The 25,148-nt window shown below is 41.2% G+C and overlaps 1 pseudogene; it reads right to left on the bottom strand.

Annotated features, from left to right (window-relative positions):
- Positions 1–1,212: 1,212 nt before the first annotated feature.
- Positions 1,213–1,644, bottom strand: LOC114024759 (annotated as a pseudogene).
- Positions 1,645–25,148: the final 23,504 nt, after the last annotated feature.

The following is a 25,148-nucleotide window of genomic DNA, read 5'->3' as shown; positions in this document are numbered from 1 at the left end:
TGAAGAATACAAACATCTGAACCTATTATAGATAACATACTTCAATTAAATTCGGAGTGTGGAGCAGGGCCTAACCAAGCCACATTTCTGTGGCATGCATTTCCAACTCAGACCATAAAAGAGTCATTAATCTCCAGACATTTCCATAGTTTGGGGTGTGCCGAGAACCCTTTTCTACCTAGAGGCTTCTACAGGTAACATGCCTGGTAGGGGGAGTTTGATTGCTAAGAAAATGGAGGAGGAGGAGGGGAAGGGGGAAGAGAGGAAGGGGGAGGGGAGCTTTTTAGGACAGACAGAGACAACAGAGAGGATCAGGTATCAAAATAGGCCAACTTCAAGGTAAAGAGCTGGGGAAGTGGAGTTTAATGGAAAGAGTAGGGAGCATGGCAAAGGGAGAGCTGGGCTGCATTGTATCTATTTAGCTTCTCCTGAACAGGTATACCTTGGGCATGTAACTCAACTTTTCTGAGACTGATTAACACCCCCCCCCCTTTTTTTTGTAAAATGGAATACTAATTCTTTTACGTGCCTATATGGTGATAGTGAGCCTCAAATGGGATAATGGATGTAAGAAGTTTCAAAACTGTAAAATTACACATTAAGGTAACAACAACAACTATTACTAGGCAGCCAGGCAGTACAGTGGCTAGAGCTTTGGACCTGGAGTCAGGAAGATCTGGATTCAGATCCATCTTTAAATATTTATTAGCTTTCTGTGTATCCCTGGTGAAATTGATTTAACATTTGCCTGCCTCAGTTTCCTCATATGTAAAAGGGCACCTATCTCCAGGGATGTTGTGATGATGAAATGAGATAGTATTATAGATTAGATTAGTAGTTTAATCTTCTCATTGTAGATTAGTATTGTAGACTAACAGAGATTGTAAAGAGCCTTGCAAACCTTAAAGCATTGTAGAAATGTTAGCTGCTGCTGCTGTTACTACTACTACTACTACTACTACTACTGCTACTACTACTACTGCTACTACTACTACTCCTTGTTTCTTCCACATGTCACTACAAGATCCCCTTCCGCATAAAAGCCTTTCCTAAGCTACCCAGCTGCTAATAGCTTCCCCCTTAAAATTACTCCATATTTATTTTTTATCTGTTTTGTGTATGCTTATGCATTTACAAGTCTGATAGAATGTAAACTCCTCGAGGGCAGGGCTTGTTTCATTTCTAATTTTATTTTATTTTATTTTATTTTTTTAATAGTTGCAATTAATTTATTAAAAGAGATGATTGGTTAGGCATCTGCAATGGTGACTTCAACTTCTACACCTGGTTCAATGCTGATAGAAGTGATCTGTTTAACAATTTCAGCAAAACAATAAGGCATTTGTGGATTCTGATCTGGAACTGATCCCAGGTCTTTGAACCTTCACCGCAAGGAGTTTTTCTAGCTGTGATTCGAAGTGTCTTACTGGGCATTCGAACAGGTCCCTTCACTTTCAAGTTCTTTTCTTTGGCTCCTCTAATAAGGTCAGCACACGCTTTCTCGAGGGATTTCACATTGCGGCTGGTGAGGGTGATCCGGCTCTGGTGAATGGCCACTTCGGGCTCCACAAGAGTCTTGCCGGTGTCTTTGAATGCCATGGCAGTGGAGCGGCTTCCTGACCGACTTATTCATCGGTGAGAGCGAACAGCAGCGAGCCAGGAGGAGAGACAGCGACTCCATTTCTAATTTTAGAATACCTAGCTCCTAGCACAGTGCCTAGCATACAGTAAATGCTTAATAAATGTTTGTTGATTAACTGCTATGGTTGTCCCTTTCTGCTGCTACTACTAGAAGCTCCTGTTTCCTCCAAACTTCAATTCAAATGTCACTTTCTACATGAAGCCTTTCCTGATCCCCTCAGCTGCTTCTGTTTCCTTTCAAAATTACCTTCTATTCGTTTTGCATTGATTTTGTATCTATACATGTACATGTTGACTCTCTGATAGAATAAAAGCAAGAATTGTTTCTCTCCTCTCATCTCCCCTTTCTCTCCCTTCTCTTTCCCTCCCCTCTCCTTCTATGTACCTTCGCCTCCCTTTGCCTTCTCTTCCTCTTCTTGTTCTTCCTGTTTTGTTCGTCCTGTTCTTGTTCTTGTTCTTCTTGCTATTGTTGTTCTTTTTGTTTTTATTGTTCTTGTTGTTCTTGTTCTTGTTGTTCTTTTTGTTTTTATTATTGTTCTTGTTGTTCTTATTGTTCTTGTTCTTTTTGTTTTTGATCTTGTTCTTGTTCTTTTTGTTTTTGTTGTTCTGGTTGTTTTTGTTCTTGTTCTTTTTGTTCTTGTTCTTGTTGTTCTTGTTCTTTTTGTTTTTATTATTGTTCGTGTTGTTCTTGTTCTTGTTCTTTTTGTTTTTATTATTGTTCGTGTTGTTCTTGTTCTTGTTCTTTTTGTTTTTATTATTGTTCTTGTTGTTCTTGTTCTTGTTCTTGTTGTTCTTGTTCTTTTTGTTGTTGTTCTTGTTCTTGTTGTTCTTCTTGTTCTTGTTCTTTTTGTTTTTGATCATGTTCTTGTTGTTCTTGTTCTTTTTGTTTTTATTGTTGTTCTTCTTGTTCTTGTTGTTCTTGTTCTTGTTCTTTTTGTTTTTGTTCTTCTTGTTCTTGTTCTTATTCTTCCTATTTTTCTTGTTCTTTTGTTCTCATTCTTGTTTTTGTTCTTCATGTTCTTGCTGCTCTTGTTCTTTTTGTTCTCGTTCTTGTTCTTGCCCTTGTTCTTCTTCCACTTCCTCCTCCAAATCTTAGCACAGTGCCTGGTACATCACGGGCACTTAATACATGCTTGTTGATTGATTGCTTTTGTTACTTAATGACTAATATTATTGCTACCCATAGTGATAATATTTCTATATATTTCTTGATTGAAATGAGTAGATTACTCAAAGGACACTTGTAGCTATTTGTGATGTAAGAACTTGATCCTAAAACCATGGTAGGCCCTTAACATATATCTGTTAATTGAAACTATTAGGTTACTTAAGGGAGATTTATAGCTGTTTGTCATTTAAGAATGTGACCCTCAAAATGAAAATAGCTCATGTTTCTGCGGCGCGTTAAGGTTTGCAAAACACTTTCCTTGTGATAACCCTGTAAAGGAAGTAGTGAAAGTATCCCCCCATTTTACAGATGAACATGACTATAACTAAGGTGGAGCACTGGGCCTTTATCCCCAGATGATGAAATACAGAAGGCACTGACTGCGTTTGCAGTCCTTCAGAAGGTAGTAGAGAAATAACTAAGCTTAGGTTTCCTCAGTCCTAAAGAAGCCATACCTTGATCTTTCCTCACTCCTTCCCTTCTTAGCCAAACCTCTTGATAAACTTGCCTATTTCTTTGCTGCCATTTTGTCACTAACTATCCTGTTTCTGCTTAACCCCATACAATTTGGCTTCTGTCCTTTACTATCCTACCTCCAGGATCAAATATAAAATCCTAGCTGGCTTTTAAAGCCCTCCCTAACTTTGCCCCTTCCTACTTTTTGTCTTCTTATACCTGACTCTCCTCCACATCCTCTGCCATCTGGTGACACTGGCCTTGATGGTTCTCACACATGACACTCCAACTTCCAGCTCTGGGCGTTTTCGTCAACAGTCCCCCAAGCCTATAACTCTCTCCCATCTCATCTTAGCCACCTGGCTTTCCTGGCTGCTTTCAAATCTCAGCTAACGTTCCACCCTCCTACAAGAAGTCTTTCCCAGTCCTCCATAACCTTAGGAGCTTCCCTCTAAGTTTATCTCCAACATGTTTGTTGTTTGTACATAGTTATTTGCATGTTATCTCCCAATTAGATTGTAAGCTCCTCGAGGGCAGGGACTAGTTTTGTTTTTGGTATTTTTGTACTTTCTTTGTATCCCTAGCTCTTAGACACTACCTGGCATATAATAAGTGCTTAATAAATGTTGACTTGACTCTCTGCAGACCATTTAAGATCTCCTAATGGTCAAATCCATGGACCTTTTTTTTTTCAGTACTCATCTTCTGGGATCTCTCTGTAGAAGATGTGGTCAAGGGATTTATAGTCTAGTAGGAGAATGATCCAAAAGTGGACAACTTTGGACACTGTCATCCTGTTCTGTGCCTGGGGTCTGAGGCACACAGCTACTGCTTCTGCTGCTGGTTTCGGAACTTCCTCCTTCCTTGGTAACATATCTTGTGGTTAATACATTAGAGAAATGGAAAAAAGAAATGCTATATCAATTCAGAGGAGGGAGGTCTTCAGGAGGAGAGTGAACAGGACAGTATCAAGGTTATAGTCCTTTTGTTTCCAGAACTTCCACCTTGGGCCTGACTCTACTGATTGGTGATGGCCTCTCTTGGCCCACTATCACAGCTATAACCCAGCAGGGCTTCATTTACTTCTTATTCCCACCATGTTCTCTGCTACCAGGCGAGTGACCTTGGTAGTGTGCCAACTCTCCCCTCTCCCTTTCAGTTCTAGAATCATGTTCAAATGAACTCTGCCATTCTTCCTAAAAGGGATGGTTCAATCACACCATCTCTGTATCTATGATGGGTCATTTCCAATAAAGATCGGTGGGGGTGGGGGGTGGGAGCTAATGAGCATCTTAGGAGATAGGAGGAGAAATAATGGGTGTCATGGATAAACATGGTAATTGGTGATGAGTGTTACACTTTATGATCTACATACGCACATACACATATACACACATATACACACACACAAACACACAGAGTTAGTTCAATCTACTTCTCTATGGGTCCAAACACTGTCTTTGTCATTTTCTGGTTTATTGGCTCTGTTCCCATATACATGCATACACAAGGACACACACACATATACACACACACATATGTGTGTGTATATGTGTGTGTCTCCTTGGCCCCATTCTTACATACATACATACACTTTCTCTCTCTATATATTTATATGCACATATTAATATATATGTGTGTGTATGTTTATGGGAATAGAGTCAAGGAGGAATACTTTGAACCAGAAAGTTACAGAGATGGTATGTTGGCCTATAGAGTAGATTGAGTTCTCTCTCTCTTTCTCTCTCTCTATACCTATATATGTGTATATGCATATATACATGTGTGTAAGTATGTATGTATATATGTATATATATATTAGGTCACAATGTGTAACACTTATTGCCAATTACCATGTTTATCCCTGGCACCTGTTATTTCTCCTCCTATCTCCTAAGATGCTCATCAGCTCCCACCTCCCACCCCATCTGTATTGGAAATGACCCGTGATAGATACACACAAACAACTTTGCAGCTTGAAATCCTCCGTCAGGCAAATCTGAAATGATGAGCATTTTCCTCCAGGTTCTTCATGAAGAGAGCTAGTGGAGGAAATGACTCGAGCATCTTCGCCATTTTATGCTGGGGATTCTGCCCTCTGTGTTAATGTGTGTGTCTTCATGCGTCAGCTGCACTAAGTGTCCCCCTTTCCTGTTGATGTTTATTTTGGAAGCAAAATGTGTTTACAAAATCAGTTAGGAAGTGTTAATGATCAGTTCACAGAATACTAATGTGGATTCAAATTACTTTCACATGAATCAAGACAAATTAAAAAATGTTATTTGATCATAAACTGTTTTAAATTCCTATCATAAGTATTGAGGCAAATCTAAGGACTTTTTTTTTAAAGCATTCAGATGGAGGAAGAAAGGTTGGGCCAAGATATTTCATCATGTAGAGGGAAAGATGACTTATGGAGATGAGTGACCCCTGCTAGACTGTGGCTAGATTTGGATTCTGGCTGGATTTGGAGCCAGAAAACCTGGGTTCAAAGTCCTAAGTATTTTATGTATGACTTTGGGCAAGTCATTTAACCTCCTGGGCCTCAGTTTCCTCATCTGTAAAATGAAGGGGCTAGAGTAAATGTCTTCTGAGGTCCCTTCGAGGTATAGACCTGTGATCCTACATTATTTGTGTCTGGTAGGCTCTACCAATTCTATGTTGGTTCTGCCAATCTAGGAAGGATTCTAGTGGGGATCCAGAAATGAGCTGCATGATTCCTTTCTGAGGGCTATCCTAGGTAAGTGCAGACAGACTCAGCATTAGAATGTGGAACACCAGGTAGTGATTTCTTTTTCTTCCACAGTAACTTGTGAAGGTCATCTGCTAAGGCAACCTGCACTGGGGAAGGTGGGGAAGGGGTGTGTCCCCTACTGATTAAATCATTCATCCTTGAAATATTAAAATGTTTTTGACCCCAAACCTAAACTGATTTGTATAAGGGGGACGAGGGCTTTGCCAGGACTCAGGCAGATGAGGATGCCAGCTTGGGTTTCTCTGCTCTCCTGTTTCTAGTGCCTTCTTTTTTTGTCTTTTTTTTGGTGAGGCTATTAGGGTTAAGTGACTTGCCCAGGGTCACACAGCTAGTAAGTGTCAAGTACCCAAGGCCAGATTTGAACACATGGTCCTCCTGACTTCAAAGCTGGAGTTCTATCCACTGTGCCACCTAGCTGCCCCTCTAGTACCTTCTTGAGGCTAAACAAAGTTTTGGGGTCATTTGCATGGCCAAGCACTAGTTACGCAGGTGCATGATGGGTAAATTGAAAATTGCAAAGGCAAATAAAAACAGGTAAAAGTATTCATTTCCAGACTTAGGTTGACACAGATGTACGTGTTGATCTAGATGTAGAGGTTTTGGAGACCCTAATTGCCCTCTGAAGAGGGGAGGAGATAAAAGGAATTTATGAGCCCTAACCCAGGTAAGAGTAGAGGCTGGGGATCCTCCATTAAAACTGATGAGTTTCAGTGTTCCACAGGTTCTTAAGAAATCTCTTTTTTTGTACTATTAGGACAACAACTGTGAGGCTGTTTAATGATGAGACTGAGGATATATTGACTAACCCCATGCATGTTGTCTCACTTCAAAAAAGAGCAGTAATACTTCTGTAAGGAAGCAATAATAATGTCAGTAGCAGAAACAGGGTGGAGACCCAGTATATTAAAGCTCACAAATTGAAAGATGGCGTGAGAGTGGCAAGGAAAGTTGGAAAACAGCATTTGAGGGTGGAGTTTGGCTACTGACAACTACGATAGGTGAGTTGCAGGGTAATGAGATTCCAGCTTCCAAAGGAGAAGATGTAGAGGGTGGGGACTAGAGACATTGGAAACAGCTGAGTCTTTGGACCATGCCGAGGACCTATGAAAGACGGAGCCATGTGGACAACCCTCTTAGTCAGGAGTTTTCCAGTTGTGACTCAAAGCCGACTGCACTGAGGTATTAACTTGAGGTCTTTTGTTACTGTAGATGACCACCTTTGGACACTCCCCAGCTTATTAAAACCTTTCCTAAACTATGGCACCCAGAACTGAGCCCAATGCTCCAGACTCGGCTTGCCCAAGGCAGACGTATCTTTATACTGCTTATGAGCACTTCATATAAGACAGATGATTCTGACATGGAATTCTAGAAATTATGGATTATAACTAAAATAATTTTCAGAGCCTGCCCTGGATGACATTATTCATTGGAAAATAATTCTGCTTTTAGAGTTACAGGACCTGGGTTCAAGTCTCAGGTCTGCTACTTACTAACTGTGTGAACTTAGGCAAGTCCCTAAGCTTGAGATTCCTCATCTGTAAGATGAAGGGGTAGGACTAGATGGCCTCCAAGTCCCTTCCAGCTTTAACTTTATGATCGTGAGGCCTATATGACCCTGGGCAAGTCATTTGGCCTTCCTGGGCCTCAGTTTCCTTATCTGTGAAATGAAGGGGTCAGAGTAGACTTTACTCTGAGGATCCTTCCAATTCAAAATCTATGAAACTATGAAACATTATGAAGCTAAATAGGCTTATCTTTGGTCCCCTTTAGTTGTTGTTAAGTCATTTAGTCATGTCTGACTCTTGATGACCCCATTGACCATACTATCCATGGGGTTTTCTTGGCAAAAATACTAGAGTGGTTTTTTGCCATTCCCTTCTTCAGTGGATTAAGGCAAACAGAGAGGGCCTAGGGTCACACAACCAGTAAGTGTCTAAGGCTGGATTTGAATTCCTGATGCCAGGCCCAATGCTCTATCCATTGAGCCATCTAGCTGACTCCATTGTATCTGACTCATCATGATCCCATTTGGGGTTTACTTGGCGAAGATACTGGAATGATTTACCATTTCCTTCTCCAGCTCATTTTACACATGAGGAAACTGAGGTAAACAGGGTGAAGTGACTTGCCCAGGGTCACAAAACTAGTAAGTGTCCAAAGCCAGATTTGAACTCAGGTCTTCCTAACTCCAGGCCCAGTGCTCTATCCACTGAGCCACCTAGCTACCTTTGGTTCCTCTTACCTACCAGTTACTTTCACTCACTCCCATTTCTTTGCCTTCTTGAGGATAATAAAAATTCCAGGGACATTTGCATGCATATGTAACTGCAATATTACAATAAACTGATTTATTTTAAGCCTAGAGGCAATATAAAGCCCCCCCCCCCATGTCCTCTTGGTTTCTTTCTCATCATCTTTAGAAAATTTATTTTAGATGGAAAATTCTGAGTTAGTCATAATTGTTGTGAGCCTCCAGTTAGCAAAAATTTCAAATACTTAAGTAGAGATTGGACCCTCTGTCTTAGCTTACATTTATATCTATGTCTAGTCAATGCTTGGACTCTTTCTGGTTGAAGCAAAACTCAGTTTACTGGAAACATTTGGATAACAAAACAGATTATATTAGGTCTATGGGAGCAGATTATCATGAGGAGGTGAAGGTGGGGAAAGAGTTGGCTTTTTCTTGGAAGGTCTCTCATCCTATGTGCTCCTCTCCAAGATGCCCATAGAGTGGGGGTGGGGAACCTGCCATAGAGCATAGCCTGTGGACTCTCAATAGCTTTTGTCTCTGCCACGGTTCAGTGTAACCTCTGTTTTCTTCAACTTCTGGAATCCCAACTTATAGAATCTCTTTCCTCTCAATTCTACAATAGCTTCTCCCTTTTATACAGACTGTTTATGGCCCAGGCTCCAAAACAATGGCTTTGATTGAGTCAGGGGTGTGTGTGGGGGTTTATAGGACTTGTTTATACTCAGTTCTGATTATTCAGTTCACTCAAAAAGTATTTGTACTTCTTCAAGGCCAAATGGATTGATTTGACTCCCACTCTTAAAATGCACAAATGAAAAAAGCATTCACTAATCGTTTACCATGTGCAAAGCGACATACTAAGTCACTGAGCATAGCAATCCACGCTCTCATGGAGCTCACATTCTAATAGTGATAGACACCACAAATAGGAAGTTTTAGCTGCAAGTCAGAGGGGAAGGACCCATGGTCCTTAGGACATGGCAGTGAAGCAGATAGATAGGCATCTTCTTTAATGTTATTCCTACTGACAAAATCATGTCAGTTTCTAATGTTGGATCATTTGATGGTGCCAAGGACTTTGGTGGTAAGAACTTTCTTTTCTGTGTCTTCAGTAGCTGTAAGGACTGAGGAGGAAGGGGCTGCAACTTCTGGAGAAGCAATCGTCAGGTCACCTCTCCACAAGCGTTGATTCCTTGGGTGATGGCTGTGGGGGCCGGGCTAGTAGCAGGGCCAACAGACTGTGGTGGGGGAGGTTGCTGTTATTCCTGAGGCTCTTAGGGGTAGATCCATCAATGCTTGAGAGGAGATGGTAGTTGAGATGATGGCAGGGGTTTGATCTGACTGATCCATGTCACCTCCTATCTCCACTTCAGGGTGCCTTGCTGCTTTAGCTAGGTTGGATTGCCTACCCCATAGGTAGCAGGCATTGGAGATGTCTGGTCTCTCTCCAGAGGGCTTACTCTCCTGAATGAAGGCTATAGGGGCTAGGCTAGAAGCAGGGCCACTGATTTGGGGAGAATGTGCCCTACTATTCTGGGGTTCTTGGAATTCCTTGCCTATTCATGGCAGTTGGTCAATGGTTGGTGTTGGGGGTCAGGATGGTCAGGTACCTGTAGGCATGATAGGAACCAAAATGACCTGGTTCTCCCCTGCTACCTTGGGCTCAATTTTTACCTTTCAGGACAGATATCTGATTAATACATTCATACGATAAAGCTATAACAGTATGGTACTCTTCCCAATGCTATCTGTATTCTGAAGCTCAGTGCAGGGAGTCATACTAAGAATCATTGGGAATTAAATTTCAGGCTGTCCAGGCCTGGCAGGACAGATGTTTTGATTAGGAGATAGGGTTATATGCAGAGATTTTGTAGTAGTGGGTCCCTAGTAATGGGCGCATAGAAATGTAAGGTTTCTCCTTTCAATGAATGTCTATGGCTAGTTGCGCTGTCAACTAGTAAGTTGACAGAGTAAAGTCAACAGAGTAAAGGGCAAGCCAACAAAGACCTTTTACAAGACTATCTGACTGTCACTGCCATGTCTTATACTTATTACTCTCTGAACTAGCCAGTGACAAAAGATAAAGAAGCCCCGGAGAACAAGGGACCACTCCCCTCCACCTCTTTCTCCCTTGTCTTATCTTGAAGAGGGGGATTGATTACTGGTGCTTGAATTCAAGGAAATTTGATGTCAAGAAAGGTATTAAAATAGATGCCAGGGGAATTTCCCAACATCATGGAGGATACTCTGCTCAGAACTCAAATGAAAGAGAGATTGCCTATACACGGTGAAGTTATCCAAATGTTCCTGTTTGTGGGTGATATATGGTTAATTCTATCAAGCCCTGGAACATTTCAGAACCTCCTAAATGAGATCCATGGCCACACAGAAGAGTTTAGATGAACTATCTAAGTGGATGAAGGATGCTATTAGCAAGACCATGGTATACAGTTGGATGGATATTTCATAGAGCTGGTCCGCCAGTACATTTTGGACAGTCCTTGAACATGAACAATGAGTTGGACCCAGAATGGAACAGAAGGAGGAGGAAACACCTCCTAGATCCCCGTAGCATCTTTTAAAAAAACTTTAACAAAAGCATTCTTCTCGTGATGCTATAAGGTCACGATTTAAGATATACAAGCAATCTTTCAAGAATTAAAGTTGAGGGCCATCAGAGGGTAATGGAGATATATCATAGGGAGTATGGATAGTCTCCAATTATAAATATAATCATATATGTTATATATAAAATAAATAAATATATTATATATGATAATAACACATTATAAATAAAGGATTGTACAAGAAAAAAATGGTGCAAGGATACCATCAGAGAGAGATGTATAAACAGAAAGGAAGATGGGCCTGTCAAATAGAGAAAATGAGTGACAACCAATGAACAGTCCTCATGTTCCATTGTTATCTTCAGCGTCAAGAGACTTAGAGCAAGGCTCCCAGGACGTTGGGTAGACTCCTTCTTGAGGATTAGCTAGAGAACATTAACAAGAGTCACATAGCAAGAGAAAACATAGATGGGTTGCGATATGCACCACTGGAGAGAATAGCCCAAAGATGAGATCCCGAATCCATCAAAGCTTCATAGAACTGAAGCACCCTTAGCTATGTTTGGGAAAACAATGAACAAACAAGTAGCAATAACCAGAATAATTAAGTGCCTACTGTGTGCCAGCCACTGTGCTAAGTAAGGCTACAGAGACAAAAGCAAATTAGTCCCTGTCCTCAAGGAGCTTATAATCTAACAGTCCACCTGCCCTATCTCCCTCTGCCTCCTCTTCCCATCCCCTAACCAGATGACCAAAATCTTTCCCATTGTGGGGAACAGAAAAGGCAGAGCCCATAAGCTTTGGGAGATGTTATGGTATGGTTGGCTTGTCAACATATGTTTTTAATGAGAGAATTTTAATATGCATAGCACCACAAGGGCAGACTTGGACCTTTGCTTTCCATCTCTGATGGTTCTATGATTCGTGAAGAACGGAGGGCCAAGGTCAAAGAGGAAGGCCAGTTACTAACCCTGCTTTGGGGATCACATTCTTTTCCAAGGGAGGAAAGACTCATCCCCAGATTTTAGAGCCACTGGGAACAATAACTGTGAAGCCTCTGAGGAATCAGATGTAAAAGGAACATGATTTTTCAGTTTTTCTAGAATCACTAAATATTTAAGCAAAAAGGGGTCTTAGTGCCATCAAGTACAACCTACTCATTTAAGAAGGAAGGAAAAAGGGGCCCAGAGAGGAAGCAATTTACTTAAGAAGATGTCTAGTTATGGCAGGCCTAAAATTAGAACCCAGGTCTTTTGGTTTTCAGGTCAATTCCTTTTATACAATACCACCTCTATTTCATGGGATCATGAGATTTAAAGCATAGAAAGGACTTTTTAGAGAGCTCCCCACCCCAATTTGGTCGATGTGAAAATTGAGGTTCAAAATAGACCTAGAAAGAACCTTAGAGGCCATCTAACCCAACCCCTCTACAGGTGAGTAATTTAAGGCCGAATGAGGTTAAGTGACTTGTCTAAGGTCACACAGCTAATGAACATCACTGGCAAGATTTGAACCCTTTTACCCCAGAGTCAGTGTTCTTTCCACTGGACCTGCCCAAGGTCTCTCAAATAAAGCATAGCCGAGCTCAATTCCAAACTCCGAGGTCCCCTGTCTCCCAATCCAGTTTTCTCCCTTCCACAACATACCATCTTAGTCTTGTGCGTCAGGAACAAATACTCAGCCTAATGCGCTTCATGCAGCCAGGCCTATTTCTGGCCTGCCAGAAGATGAATCTCTTGGCGGTTGTTGGCGAGACAATTGATGGTTCATCTTTGTCTATATTTACAGTGCCATATAAATAATACATACTAATAACTCACTTCATCCCGCACGGCTTTCCCATCTATTTTCCCTTGGCTCCCAGGCCTTTCATCAAACTCTGGATCCCATCACTGATTTTTATTGCTGGCCTCTGGTGCACTGTAAGAAATCATTGTTGTATTTGAAACAGGGACATAATTTTTCCATTGAAAAGTTATTCCAATACAACCATGACAACAATAATAACAACAACAGAACCTATCAGAGCTACTCTGTGAATGTCAGATGTCCGCCAAATGGGAAGCGAACCAGGAAACAAATCTGTTAGATCGGCCTTGGTGAATTGAGGACCAGAACGCTAATCAGTTTGTGCAGAAGTGAGCATCCCTTGGCTGTTAGCTCTTCCCCAACCCCCTAAATATGAAGTGATGTATACACACACTTCCATACACACACACAGAGCTATGTACTTAGCTACCGAGTGTATTTTCTGCTTTCAAATTAACATTCACCTAGGAAATTACCATATGAGAGACCCATCGCTCACCACAACTATTTCTTTGGGTACAATCTTATTTAACTAATGTTTTAAAAACAAATCTAAAATGGTACCCACATCTCCTCCAGCCTTGAGGACGGAGTAATCAAGTCAAGCACCATTGACTGTGAGGACAGTGAACTGTAGAAAATGACTTCTCAGCACTCTGCGGTGTCATAGCACGATTTAGAGAACGTGTTCATTACTCAGAAGCCCATCATTCTTGCGGAGGGGAGAGGGAAGTACACTGCGTTTCCACAGCCTTCTGAGCTCTGGCTTTATAGTCAAAAGACCTGGGTTTGATTCCTTGTTAGCTTCATGACCTTCCAAATAATCCTCTAAGTGCTCCCTTTCCAGTTTTAAAATCCAGGTTGCGGTAAGCCCCTTCCTTAGGTCTCAGTTTCCTTATCTGCTGAATGAGGCCACTGACTTAGATCAGTGCTCCCCAGTTAGTGGTTTGCCGCGATGGTCCAAGGAGTTCACACTAAAAATTCTTTAGTGGCATCTTAAATAATTGCCCAGTTATGTTACAAATGTATTTTTCCTCCATGGCAACAAGCACATGCATGTTTGAAGGATTCTAGGTTTGTTTTTGCAGTTATGATCATGCTCACACAATTTTTGTAAAATAAAGAAATTTGACACGAAGTCTTGCAGATAATGGGAAGTATATGAAGTCTTACCGGATTTCTTCTTTAAAATTCTTACAGAATGTTCCATATAAAATATTTGCAATTATTTTATAATTAGAGTTTATAGTTTCATTTCTAGGGCTCTCATAAAGATAGGGAGAATAAAATTTTGTTTTATTGTTATATAATGCAAATTTGAGATTTGGGAGTAAAGTTATCATGGTAGCTATTGTAAGCACTTAATGAATAAATCTAAAAGAATATTATAAGCAGCACATTAAATTACCCTGGGGGTTCACAATACATTTTGTTGTTATTGTTGTTGTTGCTGCTGAGAGGGGTTAATTGAAAAAAAAAATAGGAACTATTGGCCTACATGTTGACTGAGATCACTTCTAGCTCTAAATCCCTAGAAATGAGTTTTTCTGGACACTCCATAGGACCAGAATGCCTTTCATCTCCTGCCACGTCACACAGTCTGCCTCCCTGCCTGCTGACTGATGAGCTGGCCCTCCATACAGGGAGTTTCCTTCAACAATGAGGAATTGTTTAGAATCACACCCAAGTTGCCTGGCCCAGGCATCTGCCAGGGAGTCACCCTCCTCCAAAAAGCCTCCATGCAATAATAAAAACAAAACACTTTGCAAACTTTACAAGCATTATATAAATTTGAGTGATCATTCTTGTCATTGTTATTGAAGAACAGAATGGACACTGAGAAACACCAATGTTGCAAGGAAAAATAGAATTTTGTTGTCATGAAAATAACAGATAGACTTGGTTTCCTGCTTTCTCCTAGTAACTAAAGGGAAACATGACAATACAACTGTATTCAGGGGGTGTGGGCACCCAAATCCCAGGCCCTCTCATTAAACCTTGAATTTCAGGCCTCTCTTCTGATATATCCTGAGTGTTCTTTCTTTTCTTCCCCCTCCTTCCTGTGTCTTTGAAGAGAGAGTCCACATGGATGGAGGCAATGGCTGAATAAGCGGTGGGCTTGGTCCCACATTTGTCGTATAAGATTCTTAGCCTCATAGGTGTAGAATTGTAAGGGACCTCAGAGGCCATCTAAACCCAATACCCTCATTTTACAGATGAAGAAACTGAGGACCAGGGAGGTAAACTGATTATCCAAGGTGACTCAGCTAGTAAGCAGCAGAGCTAAGATTCAAACCCAGGTCCTCTGAGGCCAGATCTAGTCCTCTTTCCACTATATCATACTTCTCCCAAGATTGGGTCTGACTTGCAGCTGAAAATCCGTATACGTATGTGTTATTTCCCCCTGTTAGAATGTGAATTCCTTGACAACAGGAAGTGTTTTACTCATTCATTCACTCATTCGTTCGTTCATTCATTCCCAGGGGGGATTTGAACTCAGGTGTTCTGACTCCAGAGTCAGTGCTCTTTACACTTTCCTATGCTTCCTCCATGACACAAAGAACACCACGGCTGGGTTTCCTTGCAAACTTTCCTACTTCAAGAATCCAGGATGAAATCTTCCAAAGTAAGCCACTGCCCCTCTACAACTTGGAGGAAGGTCTTCAATAGCCACTGTGGCCCGCAAATGCATCCCCTTGTGGCCGGTTGGGTGGGATCTCTGAATGTGGCTAGCTGGCCCTTGCACAACACGTGTGCTCTGTTGCTGGGCTTACTGCTCAGCACCTTTAGACCTGGCAGGGCTCGGCTTTGCTGGCAGAGGTTCTAAGCAACCAGGATCTCTTCTCTGCCAGAGGGAAGTGTGCGTGGGGGGCTGGGTCTGCTCCTACATTTATTCAGTCTTCATTGGAAAGGACAAATGGCTTTCTCCCAATGGCATAGGCCCTCAAGACATGAAACAGCCCTTTTAATCTTTTATCTTTTTCTTTTTTTGAATTATGTGTTTACTTTAATTTTTTAATTTTCAAAAATACTAAACAACAAAAAAATCTAAAATAAGCACATCCATATATACAATAGACCAGGCAACTAAGTGGTACAGTATACCTGGAGTCAGGAAGACTTGAGTTCAAATACAGCCTCAGACACTTACTAGCTGTTTGACCCTGGGCAAGTCACTGTCTGCCTTAGTTTCTTCATCTGTAAAGTGGAGACAATAATAACAGGACCTCTCTCCAATGGTTATTGTGAGGATAAAAAGAGATAATATTTATAAAGTATATTGCAAACCTTGAAGTGCTATATAATAGCTAATAGATGACATTTAAAGAGAGCTTACTATGCATCACGCATTGTGCTGTATGCTTTACAAAAATGATTTCATTTGATCCTCACAGCAACTCTGGCAGCTAGGTGCTATTATTATCATCACTTCCGGATGAGGGAACAGAAGCACATACAATGTCACACAGCTAACAAGTTTCTGAGGCCAAATTCTTGTAATAATAATAATAGCAATAATAATAACTAACATTCATATAGCACTTACTACATGCCAGGCATCTTGCTAAGTCCTTTACAAATATTATCTCATTTGATCTTCATAACAACCCTGGGAGGTAGGTGCTATTATTATCCCCATTTTCTAGATAAGGAAACTGAGGTAAATAGACAGGAAGTGACTTGCCCAGGGTCACACAGCTAGTAAGTATCTGAGGTCAGATTTGAACTCAGGTCTTCCTGATCCCAAGCCTGACACTTCATCCACTGCACCACCTAGCTGCCTTGTAACATATATAAATGCTAGCAATTATTATTAGAACAGAAGCAGGTGTACATATAGTTTGATTTCTTTTTAAAGCATATAACAAATTCAATACATCATTTCCTTTTCATTTTTTGTTTTAATTTTGTTTATTTGTTTGTTTGTTTGTTTTTTGATGAGGCAGTTGGGATTAAGTGACTTACCCAGAGTCACACAGCTAGTGAGTATCATGTGTCTGAGGTCGGATTTGAATTCAGGTCCTCCTGACTCTAGGGCCAGTGCTCTATCCACTGCGCCACCTAGCTGCCCCCTGTTTTAATTTTTTAAATAAATTTTATTGACAGCTTTATTTAATATCCCAAATTCTCCCAAGTTCCTCCTTTCCTTCTCCCACAAAGCCTTCTCATTTAACAAAATAACATTTTAAAAGAAAAATGAGAAGAAAAAAGAAGCAAGGTTGATCAGTACATTTAAAAACCAATATGCACCTTATAATACATGTGGATCTCCCACCTCTGCAAAGGAACGGAGTTGGGGTGCCTCCTCATGTTTCATCTTTGGGGACACATTTGTTCTTCATAATTTTGTGTCATTCACATTTGATTGTTTTGTGGCGGTTTTTTCCATTGACATTGTTGTAGTTATTGCATAGATTGTTTTCTCAGCTGTGCTTACTTCACTCTGCATCAGTTCACATAGATCTTTTCCCTCCTTCTTGGGATTCATCCCACGTATTTTATGACAGCATACTAATAGTCCCTTACATTCGTGCATCACTTTGTTTCACTCCTTCCCAATGGATCGGCATCTACTTTGCTTCCGATTCTTTGCAATCACAGAAAAATCAATGCTGTCAATATTTTGGCATATATAGAGACTTTCTTCTTATCAGTGCACTCCCTGGGGAGCCTCGGTACCCACACTTTACTTTCAAGGTTGTCTGTGATTCCTTCTGGCCTCCGTCTGTTCCCTTTTATGTATTTCAAATTTGTTCCTTCCTGCTGATGCTTGGGAAGACTGTAGTCAAAGGTGGAAAATCTTTGTCTTGTCCTTGATGTAAATCAGTTAAGTCCATATCTCTCTCTCCTGTTCCAGGACCAGTGACCCTGACTGTACATGTGACCTTGGGCAAATCGCATAACCTCTCTGGGCATCAGTTGGAGTGTTATGAGCAAAATCTAAGGCCTGCTGTCTCCCTGTTCCAGAGATGAAAAATCCCCCTTCCTCCTCTACCTTTGGTACAGTTTGTATTCTAGGTATAATAACCATAAAATGATGAGACTTGTTCCCTTAGTCACACAAAGCGAGAAAAAAATCAGTCATGTTTATGGACACACCTTGTATATTATATACACACAGGAGATGGTGCCATCTGGCTGTTAAATAACAGAGTGAGACTGAAATCAATTACTGATCAGCCACTAATGAGGTATAGATCACAGTGACTTGATCAAAGTAAATAGAACATAGGATGTTAGAACCAGAAGGGACCTTAGAGCATAGAATAGCCGTCATTAAAGTTAAGCACAGAATTTCAGCTCTGAGGTTTTAGCATGTGGAGTGTAAAATGTCAAAGCTGAATGGGCCCTTAGAATATGGACTATAGAATATCAGGACTGGAAAGAAACTTTAAAACATAGAAAACAGAGTGTTGGAGCAGGAAGGCATCACAGAGATAATTTTGCATTCAGAAAAGGAAAATGAGGTTCAGAGAGAAGTGACTTACTCAAGGTCATACAGCTAGCTGAGGCCAAACCTGGTCAAGAACTCCAGTCTCCTTGTGCTTGGTCTAGATCTCTTTCCATGATCCCATGCACCATTCCAAGTATGGAGCCCTGCTTGCTTTCTAAACTCTTGGGTCATTTGCCTCTGTTTCTGGGACAAAAGTGCCTGTGAGAGGACACACTTTTGGCCAGGATAATTTTCTTACTTCTCTACCCCTACCCAGGCTTTCCCCCCTCCTAAATTTTTCCTGATTGTTCTGCTTACTTTCCCCCTTGGAAGGGAAGTCTTTTGAAGGCTGCACACTCTGGCTGGCAGTCAGACAGTGATTGGCATCGGACCCAACTTTTCATTATGTCTGGAAATCATCGTGCCAATCTACATGAAACAATATGTGATTGTTTGTAATTGATTGCTCATCACTTTGCTGAGATTGGCAGGCCCGTTAGTCAACAGAAGAAGGCTCTCTGATTCCTGCTGCTCATTCCTAAGCAACTTCTCTTTCCTTTTCCATGCTCCCTATAATTCTCTTCTCTTGACAGTATCAATTGGCTTTCAGAATGATAATAACTAGAATTTTTAGAATATCTTCAGGTTTGGAAAGCACTTTACAAAAATTATCTCCTTTGATCATTACAACAACCCTGGGAGATAGATCCTACTATTATCTTCATTTTACAGATGAGGAAACTGAGGCAGACAGTGGTTAAATGACTTGCCCAGGGTCACAAAGCTAGAGAATGTCTCGATTTGAATTTAGGACTTCCTAACTCTAGCCTCAGTTCTCTATCAACTGTTCCACTTAAATGTATCTAGTTATGAATGTGACCCCAAAGATGGTGTAGTAGAAAATGCAGTAGAAAGAGCAATGAATTCTAGAAAATCTGGGTTCAAATTCCAGCTCTGACATTCACCTCATGACCTGTGGCAAGTTGTCTAATCCCTTCAAGTCTTAGTTCCTTTTTTATAAAATAGGGATATTAATACATGCATGATCTACTATCCCCTCAAGGTTGTGAAGACCAAATGTGTAAAGTGCTTGGTCTGAAAGTCCTACTGGATCTCTAAATTAGACGGCATCTCAGACATTATTTGGTCTAACCCATGCATGAACAGGAATATACTTTACAGAAACCCTGGAAGGTGGTTATTTAACCTTCACTTGATGGCCTCCAAAGACAGGGAACTCACTACTTATTGTGGCAACCCATTCTACTTTGGGCCAGCTTTAATCGCTAGGAAGGTTTTTTGTAACTTAGACCCCAAATTTGTCTTTCTATAATTTCTACACATAGCTCCTACTTCTGCCCTTCAGGGAGAAGCAGGAAAAAAATCTAGTTTATCTTTCACATGTTCTTGTTGCTGTTCAGTCATTTCAGTCATGTCTGACTCTTTGGGACCCCATTTTGGGGTTTTCTTGGCAAAGATACTGGAGTGGTTTGCCATTTCTTTCTCCAGCCCATTTTACAGATAAGAAAACTGGGGCAAAAAGGGTTAAGTGACTTGCCCAAGCTCATATAGCTAGTAAGTATTTAACGCCAGATTTGAACTCAGATCTTCTTGACTCCAGGCCCAGTGCTCTATCTACTGTGTGCTAACAACTTACCTACTGTCGCTTTGGCCTCCCCAAGTTTTCTCTTCCTTGGCCAAATATACCTACTTCCCTCAAATGGTCCTTGTGTGCCACGTGCTTTGGTCTTCTCATTGTCTTGTTCATCCTCTTCTGGACATTCTCCGAGTATTAATGACCCTCCTAACATCTGTTAGAACTGAATGGGACACTTTGGTTGAAGCACTCTGTAAATGTCAGTTATTACTATTATTTGAAAGTACAAATTTATGAAAATAACTCATCTGATGTTAGAAGTGGAAGGGACTTTGGAACATGGAATGTTAGAACTGGAGGAGACCTTGGAACATGGAATATTAGAACTGGAAAGGACCTTGGAACATGGAATATTAGAACTGGAACATGGAATGTTAGAACTGGAAGGGACCTTGGGACATGGAATATTAGAACTGGAACATGGAATGTTAGAACTGGAAGAGACCTTGGAACATGGAATGTTAGAACTGGAAGGGACCTTGGGACATGGGATATTAGAACTGGGACATGGGATATTAGAACTGGAACATGGAATGTTAGAACTGGAAGAGACCTTGGAACATGGAATGTTAGAACTGGAAAGGACCTTGGAACATGGAATATTAGAACTGGAACATGGAATGTTAGAACTGAAAGGGACCTTGGAACATGGAATGTTAGAAATGGCACTTAACACAGGTCCTGGAACATAGTAAGTGCTTAATAAATGTTTATTAACTGACTGACTGATATTCCAAAGAATATCATTAAATTTATTATTTATCAAGACATAGCTATATTTTTTACACATATTTAACATGAGTAAAAGAAACCATGGCATAGTCACTACAGAGGTGGCCTTAGAATCAGGAAGATCTGGGTTCGAGTTCTGTCTCTGAATTATCCCTCTGGGCAAATTGCGTCCTCTCGGTGCTCTAGACAACTCTTTTAAGAGAAGCTGCAAAGAAGGTGCCAATCTTCATTGCTAGAGGGTGTGTCCTTCTTTCAGAATTCCTAGGTGTGTAAATTCCTAAATGTGTAATGATGTAAAAGATGATGAGAGAACTGTAGGACCCCAAACTAGGTGGGCCAGGCGTGGATGGCAAGGGTGTGGACAGCCAGTGTGCCCCTTTGGGTGCCCCCTTGGCAAGACCTCAAAGAAGCCCTCTGATGTGCTGGGTGAACCCTCTGTGGAGGATGATGGGGCATCTGGAGGGGAATAAGAAGGATAAGGAGGTGTTCCTGGTCTGTGATCCGTCTATACGATAGAAGGTAGTGAGTGCAGAGAATCCTGGTGAATGCTTTGCTGTGTTCAGAGCTCTTCCTAAGCCTTGTCTATCCATCCCAGGGTTAACGAGGGCTCGAGCCCATCCTGCAGCCGGAGCCTCCTCTAGTGCATCATAAACCTTCGCCCCCAAGCAAACTGCATGTGGCTTCTTAAAAGGGGGAAAAAAAGGTACTTGGTTTTGGAGAGTTCCTTTTGTTTCTCACTGATGGCTTTCGAACTTCCCGTGAGCTCTGGAGAGTAAAGCACTGCCATCTGTTGGACGGAGGTAGCCTGCTCAGGCTGGCACAAGGCTGATGCGAGCTTTCCAGAGAATCTCCAGTTTGCTTCTTACGATTGGGACCATGCAAAGACCCAGTTTGATCCCTTATCCCCTGCCAACAGCCCAGATGGAAGGGACCTTGTTTATCCTCCTGCCCCAAGAGCCCAAATGGAAGGGAGCTTCCTCACACTTCCTCCACCTCCAGTAACAGCCAGAATGAAAAGGAGTTTGCTTCTCCCCCTCCTCCCCAAGAGTCAAAATGGAAGGGAACTTACCTGTATGGTCCCTAAGTATTTGGGACTTTGGCCTGTCTGAGGAATAGATTTTTAAAAATGTCTAAGTTTGAAAATACAGGTCAGTTAGAGATAAAATGCAAACTTAAGCTTGGGAATTAGAGACAGAAATATTTTATTCCATGGAGGTCCAACACAGACTGAACTGGCCTCCTCTCAAATATATTTCTATGATCTAAAAGGTACAAAAATATTTAGAGCAGCTTTTTTTGTATAGCAAGTAACTGGAAACTAAGGAGCTACCCATCAGTTGGGAGAACAGTTGGACAAATTACGGTATACAGATGTAATGAAATACTTTTCTTGCTATAAGAAATGATGCTGTCAGAGAAATCTGGGAAGACTTGTATGAAATCGTATAGGGTGAACTGAGCAGAACCAGGAGAACACTTTACATGATAACAACAACTCTGTAAAAATAAACACATTTGAAAGCCATAAGAACTCTGAGCAATGTAACAGCCAACTATAATTCCAGAGGACTCATGATGAAACATGCCAACCATGTCCTGACAAAGAGATGGTAGAATCAGGATACAAAATGAGACACACATTTTTGGATATTGCCAATGCAGGAATTTGTTTTGCTTTACCATTCATTTTGGGGGTGTATGGACTGTTCAGGGAGGACTAGCACCTCTGATGTGAGGGCTTGCCTGAACCCTTTCCAGGGCTGCTTATCCACTTTTGGTGTCCACCTGCCACCCCACTCTTACCTGTGGCTCTAGTAGTAGTAGTAGTAGTAGTAGTAGTAGTAGTAGTAGTAGTAATGTGCATAGTAGTCACACTCTGGTAAAACTATCTTGGCAAATGAGCTTAACCAGATTGAGGGGAACTGACAGGTCTCAAACCCATCAGTGAGTTGGGGGGGTGTTTACCCCAAGCATGCGAAGACTGCCTTTAGTGGAATGGACACATGAGAGCATTTTCCAATGGCCATGAAGGCGGTTGATGCAGGTGCGGTGGAGTGCTTAGAGTTTGGTCAGATATTAAAGACACCAAGGTCATCCACTGCATCCCGGGCCATCATCACTGAACTTCAATGACTTTGGAAGAGAGAGTGAGGCAGATTACTTTGCATGACTCTGCTGTACTTAAATATAATTCATGAACAAGTCAATACACTGCCCCTCGATGTCATTGGTCCTCTTCCAAAGCGAAGGAAGAACAACATTTTTGTGACAAGGATTTTCTTGTTCTTATTTAAATGGGATGGAGTTGAAGAATTAGGAAACAGCTTTTTGTTCACTGAAAAAAATTTGATTAAAAATACAGTTCACATTTCTACTATCTGGTTACTTTCTGGTTCCTTTAGACTATTCACGAGATTACTCAGGTCTATTAGAAATAGAGTTACCTATCACATTTGGGTAATGATTATCCTTGGCCGTTTTTGGATCCTGCCGGACAGGTCACCTACGGAATCTGAGGCAAATAAAGTTATATGTGCTTTTTTCCTTCTGGGGGTTACTGATCCCATCAGCCTTAACTCACAAGGATGTACACTCAAGGGAAGAGCAGAAGCCTGTTTTTCCTGAAATGCCTGGCAGCTCCTGGCAGAAATGAAACTGCAGACTTTCAGCCTCCACTGTCTCTTAAAGGCAATGAGTGCAGTGTGCTGCTGTGGAAAGAACACTGGCTTGCGAATCAGAGACCCTCATTTGGCATCCTCAATCCACTGTTTACTAACTGCGTGACCTGTGAGTCCTTTAAACTCTCTGGGACTCAGTTTCTCATCTGTAAAGTGAAGGCTAAATGGACTAACTGACCTCTAAGGTCTTTTCAAGCTCTGAATGTATGGTTTCCCCATTCTCCCATCTAAATAATCATTATTGTTTGCTTTTATGCAATGTTTTCAAAGGAATGGTAATAGGAGGAAAGGGGAAGAAACTATAGGAGATAAAATGTCAGTGTATTTCAGAAGTTGTATGTAAAAAGTATCATCAGAGAAATGTATGCCTGGGACAACAGCAGCAAAAACAACAAAGTTCATCTAAGTGTAACATTTTCTACTGATGTCCATGAGATTTCAGGAGAGCTCCAGGAAGGTGCCTTGGCATGTCAGGGATTTGAGGGTGGCCTAGAGTAAGGGTCTTAACCTGAGGTCCATAGACCGCCCCCAAGGAGGCTTGTGGATAGCTTTCAGGGACTATGTGAGGTTAAATGGGATAAAATGACATCTTTCCCCCCCCTCACTAATCTCTAACTACAATTCAGCACCTTCTTCAATTAGAATTTTTAAAAAAACCATGTTATTGTGAAAAGGATTTGTAAGTTTTACCAGACTACCAAAGGGGTCTCTGACACAGAAGAAGGTAACAAACCCTTGGACTAGAGTCACACAGGTTTGGAAGGTATGGATTTAATTTAAAAAGCATTTATTAAGCATCTAATGTGTGCCAGGCACTGCGCTAAGTGCTGGGGATGGATACAAAGACAACCAAATCCCTATCTTCAAGGAGCTCATTACTCTCTCTTGGGTTGTAATCAATTGATCAATCAACAAGCATTTATTCAGTACCTACTATGTGCCAGGAATTGTGGTTATATTGGGGATACAAAACCAAAAATGAACAGACCCTACCCTTTAGGTCTTCAAGAAACAATAAGGGGAAACAGCATGTACAACATGTACACAAATATAAGTAAGTAAATTTAAATAAGTATATGTGAAAATATATACAGGAATATGTGGATATATTTGAATAAATACATATACAGGAGGCAATTAGGTGGCTCAGTGGATAGAGCATTGGGCCTGGAGTCAGGAAAACTTGAGTTCAAATCCTGCCTCAGACATTTAGTAGTTGTGTGACCCTGAGCAAGTCACTTAACCTTTGTTTGCCTTAATCCACCAGAGAAGGAAATGGCAAACTACTCCAGTATCTTTGCCAAGAAAACCCCATATGGACAGTATTGGCGTGCTATGGTCCACAGGATCACAAAGAGTCAGACATCACTAAACAACTGAACAACAAGAAAAATCCATACAAGGTAATTGAGGCAGGGAAGTATTAGCAACTAGGGATGTCAGGAAAGGCTTCTTGTATGAGGTGAGGTTTAAACTGAGTTTTGGAGGGAAAAAGAGGAAGCGTGAAAAGCTGGATAAGACATTGGGCGTAGAGTCAGGAAGACCTGGGTTCAGATCCCAACTCTGACACTGGCTTTGTGACCCGGACAAGTCACATGTAAAGTGAAAGGGTTGGATTTGAAAGTTTTTAAGGTTCTTTCTTTCTCTAAAGATGTGACCCTGTAAAGGTTTAAAGAGGAGGAGGTGAAGAGGAAGTACATTCCAGGCACCGGGCATGGAGAGCCTTTGCAATGGAGACACAAGATAAGAGTATGAACAGCAAGGAGGCTAAGTGGGGAGTAGTGTATGATAAGCCTCAAAAGGTAGATTTTAAATGAAAAACAAAGGCATTTGTATTTGATCTAGAAGGACTAGGGAGCCATGGGGTTTATAGAGTAGGGGAATAAAGTGGTCAGATCTGCATGCTTGGAATATCACTTTGGGGCCCAAGGGGGAAAAATACTATTGTAAGGAAACATCTACGACGTAAGTGTACGGAAAGTGGTTTTTAGTTACAG

Source organism: Vombatus ursinus, unplaced genomic scaffold (genome assembly GCF_900497805.2).
Source record: "Vombatus ursinus unplaced genomic scaffold, bare-nosed wombat genome assembly UNPS02014822.1, whole genome shotgun sequence".
NCBI classification, from domain to species: Eukaryota; Metazoa; Chordata; class Mammalia; order Diprotodontia; family Vombatidae; genus Vombatus; species Vombatus ursinus.
Note: the sequence above shows the minus strand (reverse complement) of the source record. Positions and strands in the feature narration are given on the sequence as shown.